The following is an 11,680-nucleotide window of genomic DNA, read 5'->3' as shown; positions in this document are numbered from 1 at the left end:
TATCAATTTATAACCGACAGTTTCTAAAACCCATCAGCTTTGTTAATGAGCTCCCCTGCAGCATCAGAATTGAGGAGTTGGAAACTAAATTTTTGAAATGCGCCAGCATTCTTGGCACCATTCCAGGCGGGCATAATTTGTACCTATAGCATAATAAGTTATGGTTAGCTTTAAGTTTTATGTAATATTTTCAATAATTAAAAAAAAAAACAATTGTGTATGCTTTGACAGGGATATACTTTTAATAGATTTAAAACTTGTACCTAATTTAAAATTGGTCGTGAAATTTAAAGCTACGATAAATGTACTATAGAACATTAAGAGTACATATAAGCTTCTATGGGAAATGAACTTCTACTTGTAATAACTCTTGAGAAAGAAAAAATTAAAGATATTATTATGAAACATTTTATTAGAACTGGCATTATTAAATTATATCTATTGTTGTCCTCTCGAGCAAATAAAACTATTTTTAGCTATTTTCATTTATCTCGAGAGTTCTTAGTAGTGTAGGCGTTTTCCATAGGGTACACTTTTTAAATAAAAATATCTATACAGTAAATATTTGTATGAAAATAACATTATTAAATTATGACTATGTTTGTATTGATTTCTGAGCAAATAAAAGTAAAATATTTCCAAGTTTGTATTTTATTTTTATAACTACTAGTAATCCTCGCCGATTTCTAAATCAATTTTATTGAAATTCTAATTCTTATCCTTCTTATCAATTGCAGCCCACTACTGAACACGAAACTCCTCTCAGAATTTCTCATTGTTTTTTTCGTTTAGGCTACCATGCTGGCCCATTAAAGCAATTGTCTATCAACGCACATAACTTTGATAAGTAAGATGATGAAGCCCGGACCGCCCAAATAAGACGCCAATGACATAGGACAATACAAGGAACCAAAAGTTTTATTTGCTATAATCCGCTAAACCAAACAAATCTGTATGGTGCAACATGCAGCATGCGACATGCACCGGAGAATCCTCAGGAGATGTAGACCTTACATTGCCTAACTGCATTGCTAAATTGCTAAATTGGTTTAGCGGATGATAACAAACTAGCTGATGCCCGCGACTTCATGGATAGATATTTTTCAAAATCCCGCGGGAACTCTTTGATTTTCGGGGATAAAAAGTAGCCTATGTGCTAATCCAGGGTACAATATATCCCCATTCCAAATTTCAGCTAAATTCTTCAAGTAGTTTTTGCGTGAAGGAGTAACAAACATACATACGCACACACATACATACACACAAACTTTTGCCTTTATAACATTATAGTGTGATTAAGCTTTTGGTTCCTTGTATATCATGGACTTCCGCGAAATAACAAAATTTTCAAATATGCTATCTGTTTCACGCCGCTTCGCTGCATTCTCCATATCGTGCGATAGAGAGAGTTGCAAGTCCAGTAGGCATTTGCCTTTACTTTTTTCGTAAAATATTGTTTCGGATAATAACGTTTTTACCCCCCAAACGTTTAAAAAATTAGACAATTTTGGTCTCATTCCATTCAGTACACGTTAATCTACGTACATTTATTTTTAAGAAGGTAGGTATAGTTAAATTTAAAAAAAAAAAACAAGATATTTAGACGCTAGTGCTTTTTAACATAAGCAATATTTCTTTTTAAATTAAAACGTACGAGCATAGCATTCTTGATTATATCTACAACATTTCTAAAAAATATTTATATAAATTGGACTACAGGGAGAAAAATGTTATCGCTTTTTGTATGATGTAACTTGACGATCCTCTTAATTCCTAGACTATCATCGCTGACAACTCTTGAAATTAACTTCTCTACAATTTTTAACCCCCGACCCAAAAAGAGGGATGTTATAAGTTTGACGTGTGTATCTGTGTATCTGTCTGTGGCATCGTAGCTCCTAAACTAATGAACCGATTTTAATTTAGTTTTTTTTTTGTTTGAAAGGTGGCTTGATCGAGAGTGTTCCTAACTATAATCCAAGAAAATCGGTTCAGCCGTTTGAAAGTTATCAGCTCTTTTCTAGTTACTGTCCTTGTAGTACCTTCACTTGTCGGGGGTGTTACTACCTACACTTGTGCGTAGGTAACTACAGATTTACAGAGTTAGCTATGAGTATTGGGCCTCAAAGGCACTGTTATAGAATTAATTGTCTTGTTTTCTTCGTAAGCAACATTTGCAATTCAAATGGCGGCCGCATCTTGTCCCAACTTGTGATTGATTCATGAGCTTTCAACCGCCCCACTCTACCGATCAGATAGGTCTAACCAGGGAGCTGTGATATTACTAGAGTAAAGATAGCTATTATTATTAATGAAATATGTTGACGACCTGGCACAGTGTGGTAAGCAATGTAGTCTTATTAGTGGGAGGCCCCGGGTTTGATTCCTGACATAGTTTGAAATATGACTTCCAAATCACTGGTCTGGTCTGGTGGGAGGCTTTGGCCGTGGCTAGTTACCACCTTACAGGCAAAGTCGTACCGCCAAGCGATTTAGTGTTCCGGTATGATGCTGTGTTGAAAAAACTGCCACACCGCTTATGGGTTAGCGCGCTTCCATCTTAGACTGCTTCTCACTTACCACTAGGGGAGATTACAGTCGAGGGCTAGCTTGTATCTGAATAAAAAAAAATTATAGGCCAGATATGCAAAACTCGTGCAATTGTAATTTAACAACTAAAGAGTCGTGGTCACTACCTACAATAAAAGAAAGATGAGTTACACAATTTGCGATTTGGTAACTTTGGAAGTTTTTTTACTTTAACACCAGTCTCTTGTAGATACTTCCACATGCTACGGTCTTTACATGATATTTGAAACATTAAGATAAAATGGCGCGTGAGAACTCATTTTTTACCCATTATAATCAGGGCTGTTATAATACTAGTATAGTAATAGTGCACTTTGTGCTGTCACATGATCCGATCTTAGTAATTTTTTTACTTTAGTAGTTTCGTAATAAAGTTTGCTCCTCTATGATTTAAACTCAATGGGCTGACCTCTTTGATTATCTGAACTTATCAAATAAATGTTTGCGGTTTTGTTTCCAGACCGAAGTTTCGCACTTAACCATCGGTTTACTTGAGTTTTGCTAACGTCTATGAATACGCACTGGATTGGCCATTCCAAACAAGATTTTTTTGTTACGAGTTGCAGCCTTTGCTTACAAGTTACAAGCTATCCTTCGATAGCTTTGTGAAATACGGTTTTAAATGTTGTATAGAAGCAGACCTTACTTTGCGGATGTCCATGAAATACAAGGAACTACAAGCTTAATTTGCTATTATCTGCTTAAACGGTCAAATCTCTATGGTGCACCATGAAGCATGCAATATGCACTGCTCTGCTCTGCATATAGTTACCGCTTTGCAGTCGTTTTGGTCGCGCACGTTTGAGCAGAATTGATGATGCCTGGATCAGATTTTATAATATTACTGATAAAAGTATTCTAGAAGGCCAGGAAAAATTCCAAGTGAAAAAAAAAAACAAACAGAGGAGCTTGCAAAAAATGCAATCTTAGCAGCAAAGCATATTTTTCTTCGCTGATTAAATAATAACTCTGTTTCGAAATTAATTATGTTGTTTCCTTTGTGCCCGGCTATTTGCAATGCAAATGTTAGCGCCATCTTGGCCAAACTTGTAGGTACTTACCCTACTGATCAGATAGCTCTTTAACCCTCGACTCAAATAGAGGGGTGTTGTTTGACCGATTTAACTGCCTGTCTGTCGCATCGTAGCGCTCAAACAAATTGATTAGTTTTTTTTGTATTCGGACCGGCTGGCACGATCTAGTAGGTTTCACTATTTTTGACCATTCGCTGTGGCGTTGACTAAGATAAATAAAATTCTTGGCCCTAATCCTTGGTCAATGGTACTTTTACTAGCCTTGGCTTTTGAAAATGAACCTTTATTTAACATTATGAAAGTTTGTCTCTGACCAAGTTCTAGGTAAAATAGTTTAAGCTGAATGCCAGTCAGTTAGTTTTTCCTTTTACCCTTTACTAATGCAATGCTTTGTCTTCCTTTTTCAAATGTCAAGTTTTTGACGAAATAAAGAAAGAATTAATCGATGTGTTCACCCATAATTCACCCACTATAAAGGTAAATAACAGAGATACCTATGCAATAAAGTCTTAATAAATAATAATTGAACTATGCCCATATGTTTATATTTTTTGTTTATATATAAATGCAAATACATCTACCACGGGTTCGTAATGCCTTTCATATCGAGAAGAACCAGCAATAAACTCGGCGGTTGCTCTTTTCAAAGATTTAATATAATATTATACCATGTATAAAAGTAATTGAAGTCCCGCGTGGTAAATTAATGAATTTAATACGAATAGTGAAAAATTTTTCGTGGTTCCTACAAAATTTCCAATCAACCTTTTAGATAGAATTGCTTATTTTTCTTTCTTTTGTCCAATCTGGCAAGGATAATATTCACTTAACTGATTGGATATCAACGCTTTTCCTAAACTAATTGTCTTGTTTTCTTCATAAGAGCATTTGCAATTCAGATGCTAGCATCTTGTCCAAACTTGAGGTAAGTACTATCTTGTTCATTCATGAGATGAGATAACTTGGATGTCCATAGATAGAATTAGGCTGCCTTTCCACCAGAAATGTGTGAACTAAGTATAAAGCGAAGCTTCGAAACTAAGTATGTGTCTATTTCCACCAAAGCTAGGTACCTAAGTGGTGTAGAGGACCGGGTAACTTTAGTGCTATGAATGTATACACACCTTTGAAAAATTATGTTCCTTTACCGTTAAAGCAAGTGATATTTAATCCAAACTAATATTATAAATGCGAATGTGTGTCTGTCTGTCTGTCTGCTATCTTTTCACGGCCCAACAGTTTAACCGATTCTGACAAAATTTGGTACAGGGTTAGCTTATATCCCGAGGATGGACATAGGCTACTTTTTATCCCTGAAAATCAAAGAGTTCCCACGGGATTCCTAAAAACAAATCCGCTTAACCTATTTGTATGAAATTTGGTACCGAAGTAGCTCGCGTCCCTGTAATTGACATAGACATTTTATCCCGGAAAATCAAACAGTTCCCACGGGATCTTTCAAAACCTAAATCGACGCGGACGAAGTCGCGGACATCCTCTAGTTTTTCACATAACTCAGAAAAGTTAGGAGTCGGGATCGAATTCCGGACTCCCAAACTTCCAAATGCGTATGTGTTAACCATTAGGTGATCAGTGATCACCGTTTATTTCGTAAAACTATTGTATAACTACGTACAATTTTGCAGATTGTTTATCATTTTGGTCTGACATGAAAAAGATAAAGGCCTCGTAAAAATTTATTGCTACGACCTAAAGACTAATGTAATATGACAAAACTTGGTTACAACTTAGGCCACTAACGTTACTTTAACGAGTTAGGAGTTAGGAGCATGTACAAAATCAAACAGCCAGCTTTGATCAGTGACGCGAGCTTCGGAACAAGGACAACTTGGGACAAGATGTCCCCATTTGAATTGCAAATGTCCGCCCGAGAAGAAACAGGATAATAAAGGTTCCTTCAAACATTGTTTATGTTTAACCGGTGATGAAAGAATTTGTGTTTTAAGGAACAACAGGTTTATAGTAGTGGGTACATACTCTTTGGTTTATAGTTCATCCATTTTAAGAATGTCATGTCAAAAGAAATAGCTGGAATATCTAGGGGCTTAAAGTGCCCACGCACTCGAACTGAACTGCAGCTGAACTGCGCGTCGCGGCAGCGCCCCGCACGATATTCTCTCCAGCCGCGACGCGCGGCAGTGACGCGCTACGCGGTAATTTAAGGGTGAACCGTCTTTTGACGTGACGGTTGACACAATGAGCAAATATGGCGAGTGCGATAAATTTATGCTTTTACACAAGTTTTACACCTTTTTAGTTTCTACTTGATTGAAGTTTTATTTTGTAGTACCCGACTACGGCAAAGCCAAAAGGAAGAGTTATGATTTTAGTAGTTTATGTATGTATGTATGTTTGTATCAGATTCTGTGTGTTCCACCGGAGCTACCTAAACTACTAGGTCGATTTTGATTAATGAGGTGTTAATTAATTCGTTGTTATGGTCCAGGTGACATAGGCTACATTTAATCCGAAAAAATCGACCTGACGGAATATAAAAAAACGACTTTGACCTAACTTCATTTTTGCGAGCGTTCTGGTTACACCCTGTATATTTATCTAAATAATATATTTTTACGAACAGTGGCTGGATTCATAGGTTAACAACTGGAACATTATAATTTTGACAAACAAACCAATGTCTAGACATAAACAAGTCTGATGCGGCAGATAAAGTCTAGACGGGTTTTTGTGGCTCTATTTAAAATAGCTAACAATTTTGATTACCTACTTATTATTTGTATCATAGAATCCTCAAAGGGTCGACATCCTTTGAGAATACAGACGTCTTGAAATAAAATAAATACTAACAAGTGTAAATTAAATTTTTTTAACACCCCCGACAAGTGAAGGTTACAATAACTAGAAAAGAGCTGATAACTTTCAAACGGCTGAACCAATTTTCTTGGATTATAGCTAAGAACACTCTCGATCAAGCCACCTTTCAAACAAAAAAACTAAATTAAAATCAGTTCATTTGTTTAGGAGCTACGATGCCACAGACAGATACACACGTCAAACTTATAATACCCCTCTTTTTGGGTCTGGGGTTAAAAACCAAACTGCTCAAACTACCAAATTATTTTAAAGTAAGTAAATTGCACCCGCTAAAATATGATAATCCCCTTTATTCCCTTTCCTGTTCGAATTTCGGAAAATCTGACATTATTCCCTGTCTACTTACATTGTAAAGGAAACCTCTGTGTGAAATTTCAGCGCCCTAGATCCAATGGTTTGGACTGGGTATTTATGAGTTAATCAGATGACGCCCTCGAATTTATCCGCGTGGATAGGTATATGATTTTTAAATCCGCGGGAATCTTTGATTTTTCGGAATAAAAAGCAGTAATAAAATTTAGGGTACGATTTTCCTAAGAAAAGTATATTATAAAATCGAACATTATATAAATGATAAAAGAGCGTGGATTTCTGTCGACGCCCGCGCAGAGAACTAGCAGAATTTTTAATTGGTTCTAAATTTGAAATAGTATCCAACCAGCCAGCAACGTGCGAGGTAGTAAATGGTAAGGTGATAGTACTGACGATTACTGATACCCTAGTACCACAAAAAACACACACAAATTTTTTTGTTATAAATCCTTGATAAACTTCACAATAAATTGCAAATAAAACATCTAATTGACGCTAGAGGTCAACGAACGTTCCGTATATAAGTCACCCGAAGTCAATGCCACCACTATCGTAAAACTGTGACGCTACGTCGTAGCGTAGGTGGGGCATCGACCCGAGTTTTGCACGCTATACAATGCGGGTTTAAAAATACTAAATCACTAAAATTACAAGATAAGGCAAATGGTTATTGGCATTGGACTGTGTTAAGTTAGTACATATAATAATAACGCTAAGTTTTTGCTAGCGTTCTGGTTACATCCTATATATGCCTATAAGTCGAAGTCCTGTATATGCCTATAAGTCGAAGTCCTGTATATGCCTATGAGTCGAAGTCCTGTATATGGTGTGTATATGCCTATAAGTCTCTTCTTGCGCCTTGGCTACACTCCATTCTGAAAGTATGCGTCCTAAATCAAAAGTTGTTCAAAGTTTCCGAAACTTGGAGTCACGTCAATTAACATTAAAAAGTAAGTAGGACTACTTACGCATAAGGCCGTGTCCCCATTAGGCGAACAGTAAGCGCCTATTCTTTGCTTCCAGTTTGCCTCCCTATAATTTTTAAAAACATCCAGTCCATACAGCGCGTGATGTACATACACAGTTTGCGGCGTTTCGGGTGCCAACTCATTCAGTGAGCGGCTGATTCGCAGCAAACGATGCACATGCTAAACTAATAATTATTACACTAATATTATAAAGGCGTAAGTTTGTGTGTATGTGGGTGTATGTTTGTTACTCCTCCACGCAAAAACTACTGGACAGCTAAATCCAGGCTAAAATTTGGAACGGAGATAGATAATATCCTGGATTAGCACATAAGCTAATTTTTATCCCGGAAAATCAAAGAGTTCCCACGGGATTCCCAAAACCCCATCCGCTTAACCGATTTGTATGTTTGGTACCGAGGTAGCTTGCGTCCCTGTAATTGACATAGGCATTTTATCCCGGATAATCAAACAGTTCCCACGGGATCTTTAAAGATCTAAATTCACGCGGATGAAGTCGCGGGCATCCTCTAGTAATGTATAATCGTTTACATTGAGTTAGCGATTGATAAGCGTCGCTCAGAAACAACCAGACAGTCACTCGCTGACTGTTCGCCTAATGGGGATATGGTCTTAGACTTTTTCTTTGAGCCCGCTGATTATTAGCTCGTTTCTCGTTAAAATATTTGAAGGGAGCAAAACGCCAGGAGGCGACAATTACATTCACCAAAGTTCGTGGCGTTTGACGGGCGCCTATTAAAAGTTTGGGCAACTTTGTCCGTTTCCGTACTTTTCACCAAATCACATACTCATATGCAGAAGATTTAGTAAAAGTTCGCTCCAATCGATATCGTTGATAGATCACGAAAATCAAACTTCATGGGCGTCGCGTCGTTGCGAGCAGAGGCCCTTTGAAAAGGACCTTGGATGGACTCGATACTAGTCAGGCTTACTTCGACTAAGCCTTGAGTCTACTCGTTAATTAGTTAAATTAACAAGAAACTTTACTGTCATAGTAAAATAGATTTAAATATTCTTGTAATAAGGTTTCGAGTTCGTCAATACAATTTACAGTTAGCATCCCAAGAGGCAACATTCTGAAAAAAGGCTCGACTCACGTCGTTTGTGACCCGAGAAATATACCTACAGTGGCGCTCTCCTTCGACAGCCAGCTGTCATAAGAGAAAAAGAGAGATATATACAGAAAGAGAGACATTTGTTAGATAAACCGTGCGCCGCTGCTACTGCAGCAGTTCCTGTGGTAGTTAAATTGCGCTTTATTGCGTCGTAACAAGAGTCGCTATTTATTTTAACTTTGCGGAGTGAGCCTTCTGTACCTGAAGGTACTATTAATTATTCTGTATTACTACGGTTGGTAAGTAGGAATAAAAGACATGGTAAGGACGTACCCAAGATGCTGAGATTTCAGGCCCTGGTGGGGCGACTCGCTTCGAAGCCCGTATCCGATTTTGTCCTGTCAAGAAGTCAGCACAATAGAATAAAAGACTTAATAACCTTAGGGTCCGTTTTACTCTGACGTTATTATGAGCTGCTCGAAATCTATCAAAGTTTTCGAGACGTGTAAGCACGTGCTAAGGGTATGGGTATATTTTCGGCGGAGTTGCGAACGAATAAAAGTAGCGGAATCTCAAAGTTAGGCAATAACTTAAATTTTTAAAGCAAGAAGTTTGTTTTGAGTTTTTGTACGTAAAACATCGGCTAATCTACTACATTCAAGAAATTAAATCACACTAATATTATAAAGGCGAAAGTTTGTATGTGTGTGTGTGTGTGTATGTTTGTTACTCCTTCACGCAAAAACTACTGAACGGATTTGGCTGAAATTTGGAATGAAGATAGATAATATCCTGGATTAGCACATAAGCTACTTTTTATCCCGGAAAATCAGAGTTCCCACGGGATTTCGAAAAACCTAAATCCACGCGGGCATCGGCTAGTATTTAGTAAACGTAAGCTAACTTAAACAGCTCTCAAGATAATAATATTATATCAAGGCTAGGTATTAGGTACCAGCAGTTACACTTTTCAAAAGTTGAAATCTTAGAATAGAATAGAAAGGATTTTTTAAATTCAAATAAACTTTAGTATGTACTTTTGAATAGTCAAATTGCGTCTACCACCGGTTGGGAATGCCTTTCCTACCGAGAAGAGCAAGCAAGAAATTCGGCGGATTATATTATATATTTTTTAATTCAGATACAAATTAGCCCTTGACCACAATCTCACATGGTGGTAAGTGATGATACAATCAAAGATGGAAGCGGGCCAACCTGGAAGGGGAATGTCAGTTTTCATTCAACCCTTATTCCTTTGGTTTCTACACGGCATCGCACCGGAAAGTTAAATCGCTTGGAAGCACGGCTTTGCCAGTAGGGTGGTTACTAGTCGCGGCCGATGCCTCCCAGACCAGACCAGAAATTTAGAAATTATAATATTCCAAACTCCTACCGGGAATCGCATCATCAGAAAGGATTTTGAGAAACTCCAGCGGAATCTTTAAAAAATCGAATCATAAACGGATCTGTCGCAGAAACAATGACCGCTGGGGCAGACGTGTTCTGAAGTGGAGACCACTTACCAGCATGTGCAGTGTGGGACTACCCCCAACACGCTGGACTGACGACCTTTAGAAGATACAGGGAGATGGGTGAACGTGTGTGGTGGCTTTTAGGAAGGCTTATATGTCCAGTTGTGGACGCAAACAGGCTGATAAGATACACAGATCAAGTCATGGGATGAAGCTTGTGCTAAAAAAATCGTGCAGTCTAGTGGAAAAACATTTTTTCCCGTTTAATTAAAACACCCTTGTGTAAAGTTCGTAATAGTTTAACGAGGGTTCCGTGCCTATTTTAAAATAAACTTTTCGATTGCAGTTATTGGATTATTTGGAGCACCACTTGGAAATTCTAAAAATTCGCTATTCTGTTGGTATTTTTTTAATTGACTGACGGACGTGCATATTTTAAAATTCATACTTTTTATTAGATAATGGTTTATATTATATTTAAACTATATTCAAGTGATTGCCTAGTAAATCTGTGATGGCCTATTGGTTAAGACCTAATCGGAGGTCGGGGGTTCGATCCCGGGTATGCATTTTTTCGGAGTTATGTGGATTTTAAGTAATTAAATGTCACTTGCTTTAACGGTGAAGGAACGTACCGTTTTATCAAAAATATTTTAGTTTCTTGAGTATAAAATGTGTTTATTATTCAAAGCGCTGCAAACTCAGCAAAGTAGTTTAACCAGTTGTTCAAGTCACTTTAACGCGCGAAGTTTGACAGTCAGAACTACACGCGAGGTGACGCGTAATGTATAAACGCCATAAATTCTTACACTTTTAAACTAAATATTATACCTAGGTACTAGGATTATTTACGTAGAATACCTAGGTATGCCAAGATCATCTCCTAAACCTAGATTACTTCAAGGGGCGGACCAACTTTCTGAAAGACCAACAACGCTTCGGCGCTACCTCTGGTGCTGAAAAAGTTCATCGGCGACGGTAATAATCACTTAACATCAGGTGACCCACCTGCTCGTTTGCTCGCTATTTAAAAAAAACCCCATTGCCAGCCCACTTCTGCTGTGAACGGTTCTCATATCAGTATCACAATGGTTTAGGGCCTTAACAATAATGATACTGATATACCTATAATAATTGACTATGGCCTAAACTTTAGACCATATAGTTTATCACACTGGTCAAGTGCAGAGTAGCAAACTTCACACACATCAATTTAAAACTTAAAGCTAGTTTTATCTAAAATGCTTTATTACCTACTCAAATAAGTACCTATACCAAGAAGCAGAGGAGGTGAAAATGATTTTTTTGATATTTTCTAGATTTTATTCAATACTAGCTTATGCTCGCGACTTAATCCGCGTGGACTACACAAG

This window comes from Maniola jurtina, chromosome 16 (assembly GCF_905333055.1).
Source record: "Maniola jurtina chromosome 16, ilManJurt1.1, whole genome shotgun sequence".
NCBI classification, from domain to species: Eukaryota; Metazoa; Arthropoda; class Insecta; order Lepidoptera; family Nymphalidae; genus Maniola; species Maniola jurtina.
The sequence above is the reverse complement of the archived record's forward strand: the minus strand, read 5'-3'. Positions refer to the sequence as shown.